Raw genomic sequence first — 23,984 nt, 5'->3', positions numbered from 1 at the left:
AATAAAGTGCGATCTTGTGGTGTTTCTCTCGTGGAACAGTTTTGTCAGACAAATATACAGCTCAAAGGAATTGCTTCGAAGCCGTGTAGTGAGATGAGACTCTATGGCACCCTTGCAAGTTCAGCAGGAGTGAAGAAGGGGTTACTGAATTTGGAGAGAGCTGAAGGTTGTGTTGGAAAACAAGTTTCCCTGCATGGTCCAGAATCAAACTCGACAAGCTATACATTTTAATGCGTTAGCATTGCAACGTGCATCATCGCAAAAGATGTCGGGCGTTGGCGTGTGAAGCCTCGATTCGCAGGAGCCAAAGAGGAGAGAGAGAAATCACCCTGAGTAGGTAAAGAGGGAAGATGAAGACAAGGTGGTAGGTGACGGGTTGTGAAAGCAACACTTCGGTCGCCAGAATCAAGAGGTGGGGAGAGCAGAGCGGGGCTACCACGTCTTCGCGCCATTCGCTCGCACGGTTTGAACCCGTCAGCGGCAGCGCCTGTTCCGTTAGGGGTGAACAATAACGCTGACGCATACTCTACTGCATGAATCGCACTGATCATCGGTGATTTTTTTCTCAGAGGCTATACATAGAAACTGCAATTAAGTCGTCACTGTTGCAAGCAACCAGACGCACAGGTGGCTGGCTATGTCTGTCTTAAAGCAGTATTTACAGCATATGTATTACACGAGATGCCTAAGACACCTTGTAATAGTTTTCATGGTCGTATTCTAATGCAACAAACCTGTAGAAATTGTCTTGTTCAGTGTTCGAGTCGAATTTAAAATGTGGCGGGGACTTCATAATCTACAAATAATTTTTAAAGATCGCTGCCCAAAACCCATTACGATGACCCCACGCTGCACCTTCTCAGCCATCCCTCCAACTCACGTAGAGTGGGGAATCTGGCGAGCCTTCCCATTGGGTACCATGGCATTCTCGGCTGTCATGAAGAAAGCGTACAGCGCACCAAGGGACGACGACACGAGAAAGGAAGACACATGGCACACACGTGTCCTCCTTTCTTGTGTGTTGTATCGTCCCTTGGAGCGCTATACGCTTTATTCTCATTGAGAGTGGACGTGGTGGGGTGCAGCCCCTACTTATTTTCTTTATTTTGTTCTAGCGTGTCGGCGTATAGGAGTTGAAGAGAGAGAGGAGCAGCATCATTCTTAACCGCTGATCTCTTCGGTGTTAATGAAACAAAGCTAAAACGTTTTGCGATGCGGTGACGAGTGGTAGAATACAGATCGTTCGTGTGCTTTGCCTTACCTCAGTAAATATCATTTCATTGTCCTTCTGAGTACAAAGTAGACCTAAGAGGTTGGTTTAGTCCCGCAATACAGGCCCCAAAACTGCGTCTTAAACAAAGTGGAATTTTGTGCAGCATCAGTTTGCTCCAGCAAGCAAAGAGCCCCGCATTAGATATAATTGCTGAAGGTTAAACTCTTCTAAACCTAGTTACACAAAGCGAAAGCGGGCGATATCGGCGGGGTGGTAAGATGTCGCCTGCTGACGACTTTGCAAGGTCCTCTGCGTAATGTTCCGACATGGCCCCTATCTTCGCTCGGATCCATGGCGAATCGCGCACTGCCTTGGTACAGTACATTCCAGGCACTATAGCTAGGCGAGCGGTGCGCTCCCCTTGGACAACAAAGCAAGAATTGCTACCCCGTGCAGTGGTCCTGTTTCCCTTCGTCTTTGTTCCTATGTAATTTTGCCAGCTCCACAGGGCTTATTTTGCAGTCTCCTGTTTAAAAGTGGTGCCAGGTATGCAGCCAACCGTTATTCTTCAACCACGAAACTGGTGTGCCATAGAGCATATTCTTCTAATCAGCTTTCATACTTTGCAACGACAAATGTACTTCTTTAGTCACATAGTTAAACAACACACATATTAATTCTTTTTGTCAACATCAGAAAATTAAATAACCGTAATTTCATGTTACAGTCACGCCTCGTTAGTATAGGCCTCGTGGATATAGACTCAAATTATGGATAGTTTTTCTGGGGACAAAACTTTTTCAATGCACTTACGCCTCGTTAACACCGAAACTCGTTGATCAGATGGGACAGAGGGAAAATGCATATAGCCCAATGTCGCATGCATTATTGCCACATTAATATGCAGACTTCAAAGACTCTTAAAACGTTGGATATGTAGATAAGTCAAACACTGCCCGCATAATTTTATGTAAACCCGGGAACTGCCACGCACACCGACTCATCCTGCTGACAGCCTTTCTTGCTTCCAAGGCACTTCTCTTTCTGGTGTCAAAATAGTTATCAGAGCTCGGCGACTCAGTCTGGCGCACATTTCGCATTGCACGAAATGAATTAATCTGCTTAAAAATGAAAGAGCGAAACCGCTTGCCTACATAATAACCTTAGTAACCTCACAGACACTTTTCCGCATCCTTTTAAACAGAGTAGACCGCAGAAAATAAAAATGCAATGCTGCGGTTTCAAGCATGCACGCCGGTCAGGAACAAAACCTGGCGCCAGTGCAAAGCGGAAGTCCGCGAATTGAAGCAGTTAAATGCGGTTTCTGCCTAGACAGGCCAATGATTCCATTGATACTACAGGACTTTCAGAAATGGCTCAACGTTGGCATTGCAGAACAAACCACCATGCGACAGTGCTTAGAACATTTCAAAGAGTTCAAATAAGTCTTGGTAATGTAACTTAGGAACGTGTGCAGGAATGGTGCTATCGTCACCACACAAATGTGAACGGATAAATGTGCCAGGAAACCCAGTTAATCACTGAGGGTTATGCAAATGTAAACCTCTATGTGAGCAAGTAAATTTCGCATGGGGATATTTCAATCAGGATTAAGGAAGTCTGAGAAGCGTTCCACTCTGCCGACGCACAGATTATTTTCGGCCCACCGTCAGTCACTCAACAGGCAAGCACTCATTTTCGTAGCAGGCATCATCATCATCAGCCAGACTACGCCCACTTCAGGGCGAAAACCTCTCCCATGTGTCTCCAATTAACCCTGTCCTGTGCCAGTTGCGGACACCGTATCCCCGTAAACTTCTTAATCTCATCCGCCCAGCTACCTTTCTGTCACTCCCTGCTACGCTTGCCTTCTCTTGGAATCCACTCAGTCACCCTTAAGAAGCAGCGCTTATCTCGCCTTCGCATTATACGCCCTGTCCAAACCCATTTCTTTCTCTTGATTTCGACAACTATTTATTTATTTATTTGCATAATTTCGCCATCTGCTGTACTGAGCTGAAGAGGTTAGAGTAGAGGTTATTATATTCATTCAGATTTAGCGTTATAGGGGTATTACATAAAGCACTCAGCTTGCACCGTATGCTGTGATCGAAGTTATATTACAAGCCAGACTCTTGCAAAAACAGGCTCATTGGGAACTTTAATCAGTTATTATCTGTTACTTTTGTTTTTACTTCGATAGTGATGGTAAAATTGACTGAAGTACTATCGATAACATTTTTCTCCGTGTGCTTGGTTTTTCTTGAGGTGCTGGGTTATTCTGCGTAACGTACAAATCAATAAATAAGACCTACCCTAGATATAGTATTCTAATTCAAACCGTGAAGATAGGAATAGCAAATGTATAACTTGGTGGTTCTCCTGACATAAACAAAGAAAGCAGCACTCCTTTCTGTCTCAAAAAAAAGTGTAGCAGTCTCGATATTTATTATGACACCACTTTACCGCCGCATTCTTGCGAAAAACTGCGGCGCTCACGAACTGATAAGTTAGCCAAACTACCTGCGTTTTGCCTTGCGAAAAGTCTCAGTTATCTTCTCGTGTTTTACGTTTGCCGGCAGTGAACGATAAACGCACATCTCAAACCCAGAAGTTGGAATGATAGGCTAGGTTGAGAGCTGATGAGAATGAGTTACTCTGTAAAAGATATAACGTCCAGAAAGTTATTTTTGGGATTTTTTAATCAAGATTATGCAAAACACGGCTGGCACGCAAGAATATCGGGCTTCAAGAAGCATGACGGCGTATACTATTTCCCCAGTCGAAAACACCAGCAGCGGCCGATCACGAAGCGAAGTTTTCGGAAAGCAAGATAAGCAGCCACGAAGACATTGAAAGAAAAGCCCATAAGGAAAGGTCTCTTCCACTTCACGCTTGTTACCTATATTTTGCAAGCTGTACTGAGGAATCAAATGGAGCATCCATTACGAAAATCACGCTAGAAAACCTGAGCGAACAGGGTTCTTTAAATCAACGAAAGCATACCAGCGGAGGCGATTTCATGATATAACGCAAGGAAGAATACAAGCAACAGCACAGAAACGCGCGCTCTGCGTTATGAGCGAGCTTGCGGAATGTACTAGCAATTTCCTTTCGGGCGCTTTTGACCCCAGGCAGTCTTCAGCCTGCCCGGGCGGAAAGTTGCGTGTTTGCGTTCTCTTTAGCTCCATTTTTTGTATTGCAAATGTTTGCGCTCTGGCAGCTTAGTTCAGCGTGAGGCGCACGCTGCGCTCTTTGTGGTTCTTTCTTTGCTTGCCAAGAGCGCAGATAAAATGCAACCCCAAAGAAATGGTAGGGACCGGGAGGGGAGGGAGGGGGGGGGGGGGGGGGGGGGGCAGTGACATGGCAAAGTCGAAGTTCGCAGAAGGAGATCCTTGCAGGTTTTCGCTCGTGGCTGAAGCCCACAGGAAGTCTTCCCAACTGTTGCAAGAGTTCCGGAAGATACGATTTTGGGAGCATAGTGCATCCGTGTGTTCGAATTTTTCATTCGATCGGGACAACCGGACGTCGGTAATAAGTAATGATATAATAAGCCTCTGTGAGGAGAAGCGCAGAAACTATCTGACTCTACGGTCGACACCTGAACTGCGCCATGCATGCCCAGAAATTTTGGACAAACGCATTTTTCAACGGGAAGTTGTTTAGGAACGCAATTTTTCTCGCATCGTATAATTGCATCACAACCATCAATACTTCCGCACATCCCTCCTCGGGACGCTTGTGGATATCTGCTACTTTATATGAAAAACTCACCAGATTGGTTTTCTATGGCAGCATTAACTACTCGGTGCGAGCGCAGGACAAATATTGAAAGAAAGACTTTGCTAAGCATCGGAAGATTAGGCCACTCCATTCAATGCACTCAAAACAGTATCTTACAATACGTCGCAGTTGCCTCACAATTAAAACTGAGGTCCAAAAAAACTGGACTTGCGAAGCTGTGGAGGTGGTGAGAAAGGGGACAGAGAGAGAAAGAGAATCAGAGTATAGTGGAGGGCTCCCGATTGATTTCAGCGTGTGCCGACACCGTAAAACGCACGATGCTTTAGCGCTGCACCTCCGTCGAAACGCAGCCCCTGCAATTCCATAACTATAGAGTTACCGTGATAGGTGAATTCCGGATGACTATAAACTGTGCATCTTGCTGGGCTAGTTGGTGAAGCATTGTCTGACACTACCGCCTTTATCACCTCTACAGGCTATGCATTTTATTCGTCCTATGCCTCAAGCACTGCGCGTTTCATCAGCATCATTACGTTAAGCGAGCACGCTCCGTGAGTGATGCGCGTTGTGACGAATCTCTGGTGCGCCAGAATAAGAGAGTCCAGAAGCTGTTGCATGGCTGCCTCTCTACGTTTCGTTGCCTGACGGCCGCCGACAAGGTGGCAGACATTCTTCAGGCGTCAAGTCAACAGCTCGGTTAAAGCGGGGCCAACACCGCCTGTAAGAAGCTCACCCGCCTGCAGTGGTGTGTTCAGTACGCAGATCAGTGGGCTCACGCAGTTCCTACTCCAGTGAACGCATCACAGTGTTGACATCAGCAGCTTTACGCTGAAGCGTGTGAAAAGATATTTAAAAAAAGGTTCATGACCTAATCCAAGAGCCTAAATTGCGTTATCCGTTCAGTGTGTAACTCGCACGCAGTAGTGTGTTTAAAGTTTCAGTTTAAAGCCTGCCTTTCATTGCACCTGGTGCCGCAGACAAGCAAGATACAAAATGAACGCTTCATTTCCCTTGTAAACAATCTCTAACGCAATATTCCATTCCTATAAACAAGAGGCCCTCTCGCTCGCACCTTCAAAGTGCGAGCGAGAAACAAAACTGCGAAAAACAAAAAAAAAACTAGGACGAACAAACACAACGAACAACAAGGTAAGAAAGAAGCTAGAAAGCCAGAATCCTTAACCGCACTTTGGTGTCCTTAAGCAGGCACCAAGATAAAGCACAGAGAAACGAGAGACTGCTGAGATTTGATCAAACTCACAAAGCGTAAGCGGAAATTGAATCCGGGGATTACAGAAATACTCGCCCAGCAAGCAAGCAGGCGCCTAAAATGGCGCGGAAAACGACCCCTAACAAAGGAGGAGCGAGAGAAAGAAATGGAGAAAGAAGGGCGGCCTCTTCTTAGAATTAAGCATCTTTTGTACCTGTATTGCACGTGGAGTGGAGCTGTACCCCTTCCCTCCCTTACCGGCGCCCGCCGGTTTTCTTTGACGCGCAGGCGCGCAGTTTGTGGCCGCGAAACGAGGAACGCGAATTGCAAAAGCGCTCCCACACTGCAGCGGAAACATGTACACAGCGCACGGGAGCCGTTAGAGGCGAGATTCCTGTTGCCGACACTGAATGTTTTAGCCGACAACTTCCCCTCCGCAGAAATAGCGTTTTTCCAGCCTCCGCCAGGCCGTGTCGGCAAAAAAGCGCAGGGCGGAATTCTCTCCAAGCGCTGCCCCGAAATTTAATTCGTGCCACCGCGGAGAAGCCAGAGCCCCGCACATATGCACCGCCAGCCGGAGCTGGAAGTGAACCTTTTACGCAACGCTCATTCTGCAAGACGCGGTCGCCTACTCCTCGGTTCCACGCCTACGCATCGTAGTGGCTGTAAAAGCCCGTGAAAACAGAGACTGGGTTATGCCTCTGCATATGTGCTGGGTCGATACTTTTCTTGTTTTTTTTTTCTTAGGTTGCAACTTACTGCAGGACTTTCATTGAAGTAAGCGCGGTGTGGACGTAATAAGCGTAACTTCTGCGCGCACTTTTTGGACTAAAAAAATGTTCATATGAACTGCAGTCATAAGGGACGTGCAGCTGGGCAGTGTGTATAGTCAATGCTGTGCTCCTGTGTTATGTTTCCCAGGCAGACTAACCAGAGAGAGCATGCACGAGAGGGTGGTGAGGGAGAGAGAGAGACAGCTCGGCTATCGCCTGTACTTCAGTGCTCCGAATGAAGGCGCAGTGTGGCGGAGCTTTTCTTTCTCTTCTTTTAATTTTAAGACAAAAGCCTTACTTGCCCCATTAACCGAAAACCCATGCGTTCGTGCGCGCGTGTGCGTGCGTGTGTGGGCGTGTTTGCGTGTGCACGTGCGTGTGTGCGTGCGCGTGCGTGCGTGCGTGTGTGTGCGTGCACGTGCGTGTCCGTGCGCGTGCACATGTGTGCGTGCGCGTGTGCGTGCGTGCGTGTGTGCATGTGTGTGTGCGTGTGTGTGCGTGCGTGTGTGTATGTGTGTGTGCGTGTGCGTGTGCGTGTGCGTGTGCGTGTGTGCGTGTGCGTGTGTGTGTGCGTGCGCGTGTGCGTGTGTGTGCGTGTGTGTCAGTGTGCGTGTGTGCGTGTGTGTCAGTGTGCGTGTGCGTGTGTGCGTGTCTGTGTCACTCGATGGTGCCCATAAAATACGTCCTCCTCATGCAACCTGATAGGTGACGCTTAAATTAAGGTTCGGTCGTTCGAGGTTGCTCAGGAAGAGCAACCTGGATCGCACAAAGCACACCGGTGGCAGCACCTGCCATCGCGTGGGCACCACTGCGTCAGGCGTGTGGCATGAGGACTTTCAGGGATCTAATGACGGCATGCGGATGGTCGGCGCATCCAAATGCAATTTGATGTGGCAGCTGGTGGGGGAGGGGGGCGACTGCCTTCACGAAGTTAGCGCGCAGATCACGAGGGGCTCTCCAGCACCGCAGCAGCGGCTACGTAGAGCCATGCAGAGGTAGTATTGCCAGCTGCGTGGCCTCGGGTTGCATCACGCCGCAGAGCGCGTCGACTGCGTGCGCGGGAAGGCTTCTGCCTTCTGGCAGGTAAGCAGCCTTAAGTTTCTCTGCCGAATTTTTCTTGTTGTTGTTGTTATCTCGTGCAGTGATTCGGATATGTTGGACTGACGATATCACTTTAGGTGAAATCGGCTTTCTGGTCAGAATGCTTTTGCGGCTTGAGCAGAGACACGTTTATCGAAAATATCTCGAGAAGTGGCCTCCAGCAAGGGGATCTGCGTGTTCAGTTGTAGGCCATGACGACTGTAGGAAACGAAAGAGCAACAGAAAGTCAAAGAATCGTACGTGTTCTCGGATTTTGTTGCTCCTTTAACAAACTTGAGATGGTCGATAGATGGTCATTAGGAACACCCTGCACACTGCCTTCCTCGTAACGCAGCTTTAGCTTTGGGGAGGAAAGGTCTGTCAACGCATGCACAAAATTCAGTTTGTACATTATATGCATTGGGTTTTGAAGCGTCATTGGGCATTGTTCTAATAAACCATCTGCACAAAAGAAGACTTACAGCGAATGTGTGACAGGTGCGTAAATACATAAAAATCGCGTTTTCTTACCTTTTCAAAGCGGACACATTAAATCGGCATTCTAGAAAGGCTATAGCCTGATCTTAGTTAGTCCACGTTTTAAACTATGCATTCTCTTCACGAAATGCAGTGACGCTGAGAAAGTCTTGATATGGCGAGTTAATGTTTCAAAAGTAGTCTCAGTTGATGAAAATTTGTTCTGCGTAGCAGCTTCCTTTCCAGTTACATTTTTCTTAACTCCTCACTTTAATATTATTCTTACCTCTACCTCAAAGTACAGGTGGAAGCAATGTGAATGGGAACACGGGAGCGTGTGGCCGACGCACTTCCCGGACTGCAGTCTGCAATACAGACGGCGAGAACCGGCAATAAATGCGCACGCCCAGTAAGCATGGCTGGCTGCTCTCTCCGCGCGTCACCCTTCATGTCGCCTACTCTCGTCATCTGTCGGCGGCAGTGCTTTGCGAAGCTCCCGGCACGTACTCCCGTGATCCCTCTGGCACATTAGCAAAGCACATGATTTTAAGGCGAAAGCCTTTAATGGCTCATACTGTCGTTTGTTAACAAAGCCTGTCACTCGCGTTTCAGTCGCGAACTAAAAGAGACAGAAGAAAACCAATGGTTGCTTCAGATAGAGGATGAAAAAATGAAGCAAGAAGCCAAGTTTGAGTACTGTATATTAATTAGTTAATTATAGGCGAAAATGTCAAAATTGCGTCGAAATAGCGCGGACGTGGATACAGCCACGGGAACGTTGTGACGTCACATCCACCGAAAGACGTCACGGCATAGTGAAAATAGTCACAGAATGGTCGGGAAAACGTCAGATTTGTGTCAAATTTGATGGATAAATGTGTAATTAAGCGTAATTAACACTTAAGATCCCAGAAAGATGTATAAGTTCGGTATTGGTAGAGCCACGGGAACAGTGTGACATCACATTCACCGGATGTCGTCACAGCACAGTGTCCCCGGCTTGCGCCTCTCAACACTTTAGTTGGCATAGTGTCCTCGCAATTTTTGCAAGTGTTTTTTTACAAGTGTTTTCACGTTGCAACAGCAGCCAAACTTGTAAAATTAGTTGAACCTGTCGCGAAGTGCGCAACCGCAATATTATCGGAGCCCCACTGTTACCTAAGTTTCAGGGCATTAATCTTACCGGCAGTCTTTGCGGCTTTGAAAACTAGAATATTTCAGGCTTCTAGGCTTCTATATATGACAACAGTAATCTAATAAAAATCGTGACAACCGAGGTTTACTGGGGTTTCGTTATTTAGAATGTTGTAGCTATCGCAGGGAGCCTATGAATAGACGTTGTGAATTAGAGGAAGAAAACAACTTTGTTCTGAGGAAACACACTGCAGCATTTGGAAACAGGGACCACGTACACTCTCCTCAGCTGTTCGCTCTGCTGTTATGGCTGCGGAAGCGTCCGACGTGTTCATTATTCATAAGAATTGCCAGCAGTTTAACTGAACGAACTCTACCATCCATGTTCGGGGGCCCTCTGTGTGTGGGTGTCTGTTCGTCGTGTCCTCTTTCTTGTGTGTGTCTTCGTTGCGCTGAAAATCCCGGTAATATGCTTGTCTGCAGGCCATACATGTTGGCTCCCTTCGTTTCCCGGCAGCAAGGGTAAAATAATCACGCCGTCCACTTCAAATCAATGCCGCTGAGGCGTTTGCATCCACCGAGGAAGCGGGGGCTGAGTTTCTGAGACCTGGAAGACCATTTGTTTTGCTCTTGCGCAGCCAGCACACGCTGGCTAAAGGTCATGATCTGAGGGAAAACGTGCCTGAAGGATCCTCCTTCGCCATGAGCACCTTATTTTTAGTTCCCTTCCTTAATGCGAAGACACGCAGTTCTTGAATGGAGACTCTCTAATTCCCTTGGTTAGTGCCTCCGAAGCCGCTCTTCTAAATATTAACGAACTTCCGGTTAACGACCGAGCTAATCACCGACAACTGCCCCTTGCTCAACGAAGTTCTGTCAGCATTTCTTTTCGTAAACGCTTGCGAATTTTGTTTAGAGGCTCTTGAATCCCCAGTACGGTCGTGCCGCCGAGCGCTTTCACGTCCGTTGAACGCAAACAACCCAAGCAAGTTACCGACTTCATACCTTCTCTTTACGTCTGGCTAGATGCCGTACAAATTTTCGCCTGATCGCAATAAAGCCTCAGATGCTGAGCAAAGCCGTTAGCTTCCACGCTCGGAGTCGCCTTCGCGCTCTAAACCTAACGCGGTTTAACTCGCCCGGTGGTCCACACTTCTCAAGAACAGCTTACGCTCGCAAGCAAGCGCTGTTTCGGAAACGGGAGAAGGCCTGGCTATAGCGAGAGAGCAACGGGGGAGAGCTTTGAGCGATTTTGCAGTCGTTGGTATTCGCACAACCGTCCCACTTCGGATAGCGGAATTGTTCGCAAGCCTCTCGGCACGAGCGTTCTCGATGACATGGTTTTCATCTGCAATGCACGCCGTGTTTGCCATTTTGGAGAAGCGCGCCGTGGAGCCGGATCTGCTCGCTCTGCGTTCTCCCTACATATTGCGCCGCTCTTCACTATGCGCACAGGCACGCGAAGGGTGCGTCTGCTGCGGACGCATTTTCAGCGTCGGGAAGAATTGTTTCCTCCCTTTATCAGTGCGAACTTTCTCCTGTCACGTAGAAGTGACTTGTACGCCTGTGGAAAAGCGTCGCTCGGTTTCTGCCCAAGTGAGGCGCATTTAGATTGAGAACTTGAAGAAGTGAGCGGTGTAGACTCCGCGCGAAGAAGTCGAGAGATTTAAAATGGACTAGTCCAGAGTCGTGAACCTCTCTGATAATACATTGCTATTCTAAACACATCGGGGGAAGGCTTAGCAGAGAAACTCCATCTTTTCTCTTTCGACGCAATCTACCCGTGTTTCACACGTTCTTTTCTCGTGTGCGAGAAGTTGCCGGTGCCCTTTTTGAAGTGCCGGCTTCTCGCCTTATCCAGGAAGTGTGCCTCTTTCTCTCGAAAGAAGCACTGCGCATGCTTTCCGGGTGCGTCGCCTGTTCGTGTCTGCTCATCGCAGCGGAAGCGGCTCGCATGGGGTTTCTTTATTCGATGACAGCTGACGAGCAGAGAGAATGCTCTCTTATCATCTTCGTGATCATTGTTATCCGGATTACGCCCACTGCAAGATTAATGCCTCTCGTTACGCGCTTAAAGTATCCTCGTTCTGCGCCGACTACCGGCCTTTTCCCGGCGTAATTTTTTATCTGATCTCTCGACAGAGATTATATATATATATATATATACATACAGGGTCTGTTCTGAAAGTAGTAGGACTGGTTTTTTCCTGGGCGAACGGGCGGACGAGAGGTGGTCTGCGCGGGCAGGATCGTTGAAGGGGGTATTGGGAATGCTGGGGAAAATCGGGAGTCGGCTCTCGGCCGTTGAAGAGAGGAGGTCGCTTGTACTGTGAACCCCTGTCGAAACGTCTCGTCATGCAGAATCGTCGAGCGTTTACTGGATCAGCGATACGCGATCAAATTTTGAGTAAATCTTGGTAAAACGGGCAAAGAGACTCACAACATGATTAAGGAGGCCTACGGTGACGCTTCCATTAGTAGATCAGGTGTTTTTTGAGTGACACAAGCTTTTCCGAGAAGGTAAGGAAAGAGTGGAGGAAGACGACCGCTCCAGACGCCCTTCGACCAGCATGACCAACGAAAATGTCTAGCGAGTGAAACATTTGCTTAACAGTGATCGTAGAATGAGTATCAATGATTGCTGATGACTTGAGCATTCCTCAAACCCAAGTTTTTGAGATCGTGACAGAAAACTTATCGATGAGGAAAGCGTGCGCGAAGTTGGTGCGGAAGGGTGCTACCTTCAAAAATTGTAATCGTTTGTACTATTCTCTTAAATAAATTTTGTTTAAAAAAATGAGTCCTATTACTTTCAGAACAAACCATGTATATATATATATATATATATATATATATATATATATATATATATATATATATATATATATATATATATATATACATATATATATATATTATGCCTGTTCCAGAGTACTTTGTTTTTTAGTTGGGTAATGGTCTTAAAGCTCATTTAATGCTTGTTATTTATGTGGCTGCTTATCTTCAAGTAAGCTTGTAAAACTACCTTATAGAAGCGGGAGATCAAAACGCGGGTACTAGCCAGACTTCTCGCTAGCATCATTTGTTAGCATCATTGCATCATTCGCTCTAAGAAGTCCGGCTCCAAGGCTCTTGAGCGTTCGAAATTGCTGCTCCTATGCTGAAGCAATGTTTTTTCAGCGTGCAAGCAAAAGCGGGTAAGTCTTGCATGGACGAGGAAATGCTGCTCATCAGGAATGATAATGTACTATCGATCGGAGACTGAACTGATTCCCCCTCGGAACGCCACATTAGGCGCATTAGATGGCGCCCGCATGCAATGCGGCATGGTTCGAAACTCGCAAGGGCGGTCAGTTTTTTTGTCCCCATAGTACGCCACGAAGTAGTTGCAACAAATAACAAAGAAATAGAAAGACCTGATTTGCTAAACAGCTTTTTCTCTGCTCTTGATATTTATATTGCAGAGCTTGTTTCCTTGCTTTTGTATAAGTAATCTCGTCGTTCCTTTTAAAATTTCTGCATCTATTGTGCACCGCTGCCCCTGTTAGAATGCCGCGACCTCATCAGGTCAAGTGGCCTTTTGTCTCAACTCCCTCTTGCTGTTTCGGAAATAAAATAAACTTTACGCTACTACTACTGGTCCTTGCTATCGTCTCCCTGCCCCTCTATTTCCTCTGGCTGCAGCCCGGGTACCGCGCTGGCAGCGTCTTTTCTTTCCTTTGGTATTTTTGTGATAATATACCGCAGCTGTTTACTGCTTTTTTTTAATATCCTTATTTCAATGGCCGCCGCGGGGGCTCAGCGGCTATGGTGCTCGGCTGCTGACCCAAAAGACGCGGGTTCGATCCCGGCCGCGGAGGCTAGAATTTCTTTGGAGGAGAAATTCTAGAGGCCCGTGTACTGTGCGGTGTCAGTGCACGTTAAAGAACCCCAGGTGGTCGAAATTTCCGAAGCCCTCCACTACGGCGTCTCTCATAGCCTTAGTCGCTTTGGGACGTTAAACCCCATAAACCAAACCAAACCTTATTTCAATGATAAAAATGGAGCGAGCGTTTTGCGTAACGCGCAAAAACAAGCGCTTATATAATTTGAGTTTTGCTCACAAAAAGACTCCGAAAAACCCGAAATATGGAGTAATTTGCTGAATATTCTGGTTTGCATACGAATATGTGCACTGCAAATATCGCACGATTTCACCTCCCCCCCCTTCCCCCCGGCGAATAAAAATAAAAGGGCGCTATATCTGCACTTCTGGGCGCAGCCATGATGACAACATCGCTTCGGTTTCTGGATACCAAGGAAAGGAAAAAGGAAAAAGAAGAAACTATCGGGACATGTAAGCTCCGGCTTTAAGGATATTACGCTACAGCGGTTCCTCTTGCCCGCGTTGATACTGTTTCCTCTTCCTCAATCACAGTAATTATGGGAAAGAGCTCACGACATACACACAAAGCCAAGCTTTAACCAATCAGTGCGAACGTGGCAGCGTGACGTAGCTGTAGCGTGCATGGTAGATGTAGAGTGGTAGCGCTGATTGCGTAGAAGTACAGTCTTTCTCAAAAGTTTAGAGCCCAGGGGGTTTACTTCTTAGCCTTGCAGTGGGACTCCTGAAGCATTCTTGGAAGTCCTACCCATTGAAGGAGGCAGAACCAGAAATCTTCTTACCCAGAGGAAATTTGGAGCGCTGGAGACGCATCACGAAGCACACAGTGAGGCTCAGAAGCAAACCCCCTGGGCTCCGAACTTTTGACAAAGGCTGTACATACGTTCAAAACACGGTGGCTTATGGTGCGGAGACAGCGATGTCTTCGAAGGGTGAGGAGAACAAAACAATGACATCATAACTAAAAACAAACGCAAAATTCATCAACGTCATAATCACATGCTTTTTGGCGGTAAAACTGAAACTTCGAAAGCTTCGAAGTTCATTGGTTTATGGTTTATTAGGGCTTAACGTCCCAAAGCTACTCAGGCTATGAGAGACGCCGTAGGGAAGGGCTCCGGAAATTTCTACCACCTGGGGATCTTTAACGTGCACTGATATCGCGCTGTACATAAGCCTCTATAATTTCGCCTCCATCGAAATTCGATCCAACCCACATCTTTCGGGTCAGCAGCCGAGCACCATAACCACTGAGCCACCGCGGCGCCCCCTTCGAAGTTCATTCCAACACATGAGTAGCGACAAAACATCTCCCGAAAAAATCTGGCTTTTTTGGCGTCACTGCTCGCATAGCGTCGAAAGCATGCTGGTGAGCATGCTGTGGACTTTTACTGCCTGAAACGTGTCATCCAAATAGCATTTCTATTTTCCAGGTGACGTTCAGCACAGACACTCCTTGGGAAATGCCTCGGAAAACGCTAGTTCATAATAAAACGTCTGACAAGGCGTGTCCTGAAGCGGACATATTAAGGTGCCGCTCATGGCAGCCATGTGCCTCCTGCCTCAACTGACCTCCATTAAACAGAACACTGGCCCTGAGAGAAACCTAAATTTAAAGAGATTAACTTTCTCAGCGAAGAGGATCAACGCCTCAGGCACGGCTGATGCAGCAGCTGTTTTACTCACCGTGACAAAGAAAAAACTGTACTTTCTCAACCGAGCCCTCAGACGTTAAAAGACCAGATAATAAGGACGTGAGATGCCGTCTTCCGAGCTCAGTGCTTACCAAAAGCGATAATAAATAATGACGAGCGCACCTTGCATGTACGCTAATATAACACTGCGAACACTTGCAATGGGTCTGCAACGACGTCTTGAAACTGCATTAATGTTTGAAACGTTCCTCCTTGGAACAGTACGTATCCTTTTGAGAAGGGCGCATACTGCATTCTCCTGCGCATCTGCAAAGAAATTTACAGCGAGCGAAAGAAATTTGCACCAGATGTATGGCGCGTGCCTGTAGTTTCGATTCGCTGAGTCATTAAATGGCACACTTTCCGGCGAGAAATTTTCGCGCCGTGTTATTGAAATTCCTGTTTTCCATCTTAATTTCAGGATGGAACGTTTACGAGCAAGTCAAAAATAAGAAACCAAGGCTACCGTTCTCATTCGCTGTATATGAATCATGAAACGGGAGTTACTAACCAGCCTTAACCAACACTTTAGTCAATGAACGTGCTGGGAACAGCCTCTTCCCTTCCTTTTCGCAGGAAGGTGAGAGCCAATAAGGGACGCGAACCGCGCGCATGCTCCCCGCCAGGACGTAGAAGTAACAAACAGTTAAATAAATCCTCTGGGTGCTACTTCTGCTGCCTACATTTCCACGATCACTCTTCCCCGTAATGCATTGTATTTCGCGGCCGTTTTTCCTATAAGCACACCTCTTCCTCCCCTTTCGAACGTGCGTGTAAATGGCGCAGCAGAGTTGTCCGTTACACTAAAGCCGTGATCAGTTGTCGGCCAGATTAGCGCTGGCGCTTCCATTCGCGCAATCACTCAAAGCTCGCGCTAAGCCCCCGCCGCGAGTTCTTCAGCGCGAGTGCTCTTTCGTGAACACTTCTTCCTTGTGCGCTCTCTTAGCTGGACATCGACTCTTTATTTGGGGATAAGGCTCCCGTCGCGCTCTCCTTCTGTCCGTCCCCTTAATTCGTTTTCTGTTTGTGCGCTTTGGCCGGTGCATGCGCAGCGTACTTCACTCGTTTCCTCAGAGCAGTGTTTCGTTCCTTTTCGCGCTTCCTTTTTTACGACCAGCCGCGGCGGGAGGACGAAAGTCTTCGCAAAATGAAGACCTCCCATCCTCAGTCCGCCACCCACCTGCGTACCGTCGTGAGAAAAGGCACCCGCGTCTCTTCTTTCTTCAACTTTCTTGCATTCTCCTTATTTCAGAGCCCCATTCTATCTGCTTATCGCTATTACTCTGTTTTTAACGACACCAGTTCCTGTCCGATTCGTAGCTTTTTTTCCTCGCAGCAAGCTTGGCCGTTGTGAGGCCGTAAAACGAACCTCCTTCCCTCCTATCGCAGTTCTTTTCCTTTTTGTTTTTTTTTTTTTTTTTTGCCGGGAGTATGTCCACGAGTAACAACTCGCGGCTCGCCTGGAATCGTCTCGCGGCGCCGAATCGTTCTCCCGTGAAGTCCCACGTGCATGTCTAGTGGTTCCCAAATCGTTTTCTCTTGGCCCTTCCTTCCCTTCTCCTTCTTCACTCCCCTCGCTTACTTCCCTTCCTCTCGTCGTCGCACCTTCCGCGTCTGTCATTCCTCGTGGGCGTTTTTCTTTGCAGCACCGAGCTTTATGAAGATAAGCCCGCAGAAATTAGCTCTTGGTTCCGCTTCTTCCGTACGGACTTGAGGAATTTTATTCGCTTGTTTAACGTGTTACACCGAATGGAAGGGCCGGTTATGTAGTGCCACGCGGCGGGACGGTCGTGCGTATTAAAGCCGGTTATGTACTCGCTCGCCCAGACGCAACTCGGTGTTCTGCGCTAGCAAAGCGATAAGATCAAGCAGTTTGAAGAATTCAGCAAACTCGTCTTTGTTTCTTTTTTTGTGTGTACGCGTTATTTCGTTCCGCTGAAAATTTTGCCTCGAAAACCGTCGCTGTCGGGCCGAGCGGTCGATCTGAACGAAAAAGTAGAAGTTAAGAGAAAATAAAATGAAAAAAGAAAAAGCACTACAAAGCGTATAGGGAAAACCGACGTAAAAGTCGGGAGCCCCGCCGCCAGATGGAATCGAGTCGTTTTCGTTTACTGCCGCAGTGCGACGCCGCTATCGCCGTTGCGGCTCTGGGAAAATGACACAGTAAACGACGAAACCATCGTGGAGTCGCTTCATAAACAGCGAAAAAACCGCAACTGCGTAAAACTGCCAGTAAAAATACGATAAAAAAAATGTTGCTCTCCCGCAGCAAAACAGTTTTGTTAAACTTCGGTAATTTTATGAGAGAAAGGTGCAAACCAAAAAAAATGCGTAAAAGCCTATTTTGTTGAGACTAAAATACCTCGTCTGTGTCGCCGCGTGCAAGTTAGACCGTACCGCTCTGAACAAAAAAAAAAAAGTAACGAAACAGAACAAGAGCATTCGATCAATGTGCATAGAGATCTTTACTACGCTTCAGTGCGGTGAGCTATAGACGCAACAAATTTCAGTAGCATGGTGGTGGTGGTGTTTGCACGCGTGTTGCGAATGACAGAGAGCATGCATCTTCTCATTCGTACTCGCAAATGCTGCAAAGTTTGAGGAATCTGGCGCCGTTTGGTATTTTTTTCTCATTTTCCTTCCTTATGTCTTTCCACGCCAGACACCTTTCCTTCCTGCCGCATAAAGAACGGTCTAGCGCGTTGCGCTTCCCCAACCGTCTCTGAAAAACTATTCCAGAGAGGATTTCTTGCCGCTGCTGAGACGACAGAGCAGGCCCACTAACGTCCTCTGCGACTTATCCAAAGCGGTTTGGTTTGGTTTATGGGGTTTAACGTCCCAAAGCGACTAAGGCTATGAGAGACGCCGTAGTGGAGGGCTCCGGAAATTTCGACCACCTGGGGTTCTTTAACGTGCACTGACATCGCACAGTACACGGGCCTCGAATTTCTCCTCCAAAGAAATTCAGCCGCCGCGGCCGGGATCGAACCCGCGTCTTTCGGGCCAGCAGCCGAGCACCATAGCCACTGAGCCACCGCGGCGGGTTTATCCAAAGCGAGGAAGGCAAAGCAACCGAGCGAATGCCTCACAAGCAGAGAAAGAAAGAAAGAAAGAAAGAAAGAAAGAAAGAAAGAAAGGAAGAAAGAAAGAAAGAAAGAAAGAAAGAAAGAAAGAAAGAAAGAAAGAAAGAAAGAAAGAAAGAGAGAGAAAGAAAGAAAGAAAGAAAGAAAGAACGAAAGAAAGAAAGAAAGAAAGAAAGAAAGAAAGAAAGAAAGAAAGAAAGAAAGAAAGAAAGAAAGAAAGAAAGAAAGAAAGAAAGAAAGAAAGAAAGAAAGAAAGCCGCCGCGGTGGCTGAGTGGTTATGGTGCTTGGCTGCTGACCCGAAAGACGCGGGTTCGATCCCGGCCGCGGCGGCTAGAATTTCTTTTGAGGAGAAATTCTAGAGGCCCGTGTACTGTGCGATGTCAGTGCACGTTAAAGAACCCCAGGTGGTCGAAATTTCCGGAGCCCTCCACTACGGCGTCTCTCATAGCCTTTGTCGCTTTGGGACGTTAAACCCCATAAACCAAACCAAACCAGTTTGTGTTGGGAATAGAACCCACGTCCATTGAAGGCATTGAAGCACGTTCGTTCGACTTGGTTAAAGGGAGATCATCTGTGTCTTGTAGTGTACCATGTGGCCTAGTATGCCTACTAATGTGTGCTAATTAGATTGGGTAATTTTCTGTCTTCATCGCAACTTTTTTCTATTTAGAAAGAAAGAAAGAAAGAAAGAAAGAAAGAAAGAAAGAAAGAAAGAAAGAAAGAAAGAAAGAAAGAAAGAAAGAAAGAAAGAAAGAAAGAAAGAAAGAAAGAAAGAAAGAAAGGAAGAAAGAAAGAAAGAAGGAAAGAAAGAAAGAAGGAAAGAAAGAAAGAAAGGAAAGAAAGAAAGAAAGAAAGAAAGAAAGAAAGAAAGAAAGAAAGAAAGAAAGAAAGAAAGAAAGAAAGAAAGAAAGAAAGAAAGAAAGAAAGAAAGAAAGAAAGAAAGAAAGAAAGAAAGAAAGAAAGAAAGAAAGGAATGAAGCAATCCTAGCTGCGCTCTTAGGTTGCAGAAGCACAGCTGAAGCGAATGAAGAGCCCAGCCACGCGTTTCGGAATTCGTTGTACGACCTCCTCCTTCGGGGAAGCATCGGTAGAGCGTTGAAAGGTTCGCTGCTATTGAAGAAGACGCTACCTTGGCTTCAGGGCACGCCTGTATCCCTTGCTTACGGCCAGGAGCGGATTTCTCCGGGGCTATGCTGCGGAAGAGGCGCCTCTGTTGCCTTCGCACAACCCCCCTCCCCTATGGGTGGCGGCCGAGCTTCTTACCCGCTCCTCGGCTTCAGTTGATATTCTCCGTTTCGTTGTTTGCCCGAACCCCCTCTTATATATATACATATCATCTCATCAACAAAGATTTATTCTCCGGTTCAATTTTTGCTGTCTTCACTCTTGGCTGTCTCGCTCCTTCCGCATTATATTCGGATGGTTTGGTTTCAAGACGCAATGTTTGCCCGGTCCCGCATTGTACACCATTATACGTGCTTGAGCAAACAGTAAAACCCACTCCTTCATGAAGAAAAACAGGTGGCAGGAAAAGAAGAAAGAACGCTGCGGGCGCGCTCACTTTCGTTCTATCCGGACGCTGTTTGCTTCCTTATATCGTTTTCATCCCCTCTCGTCTCTTCTCAGAATGCTTCCTTCGTGCGTTACCATTGTGTGCACCTTTGTGGCAAGCCTTTCTTTGCAAATCGATATGTTCTCGCTGCTGCCATCTCTTACTTCTCGAGGCCTGTACGTCTTTGATCTTTTTTCTTTCTTTTCTTCCGCGTTTGTGTTTGCCTCCTTGTCTCTTCCCTGGATTTGTGTAGCGCAGTACCTTCGCCACCGGTATATTCCACTACAGCTTGCGCAGTCAGCGTGTTTACTTGAACGGTTTAACCTAGCATGAGACGTGCTGCTTTACTTTTCTTTTTGTGTGTGCATGCGCCTGGTTCGCCTCTTGGGGGCGGCATTCCTTTACGCTAGCGTTAAGAAAAGGAGCGCTCAGTACAGCGGCAGTTTCAATTTGCGACTTCGTAGTTTCAGGGCTTCACGAGAGAAACGCACGTGCACCTGTCGCAGGAGAGAAAAAATGCAGGCAAAAGAAGAAACTATGCGCCAAAGTTCGCGAAAATTTATTCTCGCCAAGGAGGGTGCGCAAAAAAGAAATATTTGAAAGTTGGGAGAATGCACCGCCGCACGGGGCGGAATAATGCATGTATAAGATATATAAATGCACATTGTTTCCAGTTCCCTTCCGGATTTTCAACTGCTACTCCAAACCACATGACATCGATGGCTTCGTAGGGACAACTGCGACGAAGCAACGAACGTATGCCGCATTTGGACACTCCTTTTCTTCGCACTCCGTTACACATCCATGCTTTCTCGAATAGCTTTTGGTTTCCGCGTGCGATTCTCTATTGTTGCGCTTGCGACGTACGGAAGAGGATGGGAATATGGAATGAAGTGCAAAGAAGCAAAAGGCATTCATTCATCTGAAAGGAGATGAAGTTGTCAGAACAAGAAAAGTTCTCTGTTCGCATCTCTTGCCTTCGCGGCTGAGAATATCAAACGCGCCGAAAAAAAAAAAGAAAATGTGAGAAAGAATGAATACTAGAGAGGAGCTTTGTCTAACGCTCACCTTCCACTCTGCTCGCGAAGGAGGCGTAAAGGGAAAAAGAGAAAATCGCTTTCTAATCCCGAAGAAAATAAAGTTCCAGCACTAAGGAGAATCTTTGCTCTTTAGGCTGCTTGTCACTCTTGCTCAACACGCTCTTTTACGAGGCTGGCCGCGTAAATTTCACACTGTCTTGTTATCCTTGTTTGACGTTTTTTTTAAGGTTTCCTTTTGTGTGTGTGTCTTTCGCGCTGCTATACTTCACCATTTTCTTTTCAACGTTGGAGTGCCACTGTGGCACGCAGATAAATCAGCCAACTCCTCGCGAACGATGAGCCCCCGCTGTATGTTCAAGATCCACGCTCGACTGTTTCGCAAGAGAAGAAATAACTTACGCGGAATCTTTGAAACGAGTTCGCGAAGCGAGAAAGGAAAACAACAAAATGTCCAGCCGCCCGCCATGTTCGCTATCCTACTGATCAGCCGTAAAAAGGAGGCTTCCTCCGAAGGAACACAACCATAAACAAAGCGCGCTGGGCTCAACTTTTGCTGGGGCCGATTACATCGTGAATAAATAATCCGCGCAAGGCGAGAGGAAGAGCTCGACCAGCGGACTCTTCTCCCCGTCTGCCTAGGGGGCGCCCGGGTAGTCGGGGAGGAATGATGGGTGCCGTGATCTCTTGTTCAAACCAAACTTATTCTCCGTTTCGCGCATCGCTTACAGACACTGCGATGCTGGAGCTTCCGAATCTCTCTTTTTTTTCTTTTCTTACTTTGTTGTCGTTGTCAGCCTCAACTGTTACTCAACGAAGAATGCAAAATCGAGGTTGGGTGATGTAGTGCCAGAGAGTTTGCTGCACAGTTCTCTCACGAAAACTGGGCGCACTATACGATGAAGAACGAGTAAGGCCGTGCACGTCCCTCTATGGGAAAGAACAGCAGCTCCGGACCTACAGACAAGAGATCCATCAGTACCATTCGAACACGTACGCCGCGCATCAGAAAGAACAACCAATCTAACTAGTTAAAAAGAACAGTATGAGAGCGTGACAAACAGTCCCAGGGCTAGCGCCTGACCGTCAGTCAGACCTTTCTCTTTGACTCTCGCTCTGATTCACAAGCACCTACGTTCTTAACAACGCGGATCATAAGCAGAAACATGCCCTGCTGCACTAATAGAAATTGCTGAAGAAAAAAAAAAACTTTATTCTTTTTTCGCAGTTTGGTCTCGTTCTGTCTTAACGTTCGTACTTAAAGGTGGAACAGAAAGGAGAACCAGAATTAAGAATTTTCGTGCCCTGAATATCATAATTTTAAAACTGTTCGTCTTCTTCCTAGTGTATTTTTTTTTACTTATACATATTTTCGGTCCAACCCGGATCAAGGCAGAAGTCCGGAACAAACATCAAATTGTACTAAACGAAAGCCAGTATGATAAATACAGCCAATTCAGTAAATAAAATATACCACATATATGCACTATTGTTTTAAATATGTTGAAATAAAGGTAGAAAACCGCTCTCAGGATTGTGCGCATGTGATTTGAAGTATTTCCCTTGAGTCATGTAGCGACAAAAGTTTTATTTTCGTTTGAAAGCAGCTGTGTAACACAAACTACCGATTGTTTTCGGCTGTCTGCTTCGCATGTTTTCGGGTTGATTGGCGGAAAAAAAAGCTGACAACAATATAGCACTGCCTTACCAAAAAATGCATACAAATTCGCTTATAAAACAAAGTAAACTAACGAATACCAGTCATTGCAGCGCTAATTATTAGAGATTTCAGCGCCGTCTGAACACAGCATTTTGCTTTCTACCTTTCTGCGTGTTTCATTGGCGTCGCGCGTTTCATCTTACCACGTTAGCAATGTCTCCTGACATGCCCAGGTCGCATAAGACCGCTGACAATAAGCGCACAGGGTTGTCTCATGATACGCGGCTGCGTCTTGCTTGCAGAGTGGCTAAATTTGAAGAATGAAACACAACGTCACGCAGACTTTCATGCTTTTGCACGAAGACATCCAGAATAAACATGAACTTCCAGCTTGCAGGGCAATCGTGAGAGTTCGTGGACGAGAAGTCAGAAAGAAACGAAATAAGTGACATAATGACCTTACGAATACGAACCGGCTTATAAATAACTGACTATAAGCAACTTTTTTGCCCCTTCTTTAAATCTACAGCGTATTCATTGAGTGCTCGTAGAACTAACCATGAACTGACTGGAAAATACGGAGACGATCGACTCATCCATCTCAACTCCGACATAGCCATTGTTTTCATTGTAAGCAAGCCAGAGAGTTCTCGTCCACTAGCACGTACTTCGCGCTCAGATATAGACACGAGCTTCTTGTAGCGCATTCACGGGTGGGACACATGCTGCAGAGCTCTCGTCTTGAAACCAGCAGGTCTAGTTTCAATTTCCAGATCGAGTAGTGATATATGGCTTTCGTTATCTGATCGTCAGCGCCAAAGCGTTCCGGAAAATAGTTATACAAAACTTGCTCAGTTCTTCTAGAGCTTGGATGACCGCTGTTTGACTCTGCGTATAAGTATATCATCCCTTTAAGTGTACATAAAGTGAAGTTCGCATCTATTGATAGATTACCGCCTTCTGATGACAACTTTCCGGAGCTTTTCTGAGCTCGCCGTTTCGCAACAAAACTGTGGTGCGTCAAGACAGAGGCTAGGCATTCACTTCCAAACGGTAATCGCGGAGTCCTTTTCGGTACGGGCATCACGAGTTTAAATCAAGTGGCGGAAAAACTGTTGTCTAATTTTCAAGGCATGCTTGCGCACAAACACAGCTATACCAGAAAGAGCCACAGAACGGAATTTTACATTTAAAAATAAAGTAGGATACGGTTGTCCTGAGCGTCCTTCTAACTCAAAAAGCTTTGAAGAAGTAAAAAACAGCGCAGCGACGACGTACAAGACAGAAGGAAGAAGAAGGACAAGCGCTTGTCAATTCTTCGTCCTTCTGTCTTGTCTGTCGTCGCTGCGCTGTTTTTTACTTCTTCAATATGCACCAACTCGCTCAGTTTTCGGTTCTTCTGCAAAAAGCTTTCAAACATATTTCATTACCATGGCCGAAAGC

General features: G+C 46.7%; 1 protein-coding gene across 2 annotated transcripts in view; it reads left to right on the top strand.

The window, feature by feature from the left end:
* LOC149371750 (glutamate receptor 1-like) overlaps positions 1–23,984 on the top strand; it is a 230,972-nt gene that overhangs the window by 138,750 nt on the left and 68,238 nt on the right. The window lies entirely within an intron of this gene.

Source organism: Amblyomma mixtum, chromosome 1 (assembly GCF_055824585.1).
Source record: "Amblyomma mixtum isolate Tamu chromosome 1, ASM5582458v1, whole genome shotgun sequence".
NCBI lineage: Eukaryota > Metazoa > Arthropoda > Arachnida > Ixodida > Ixodidae > Amblyomma > Amblyomma mixtum.
Note: the sequence above shows the minus strand (reverse complement) of the source record. Positions and strands in the feature narration are given on the sequence as shown.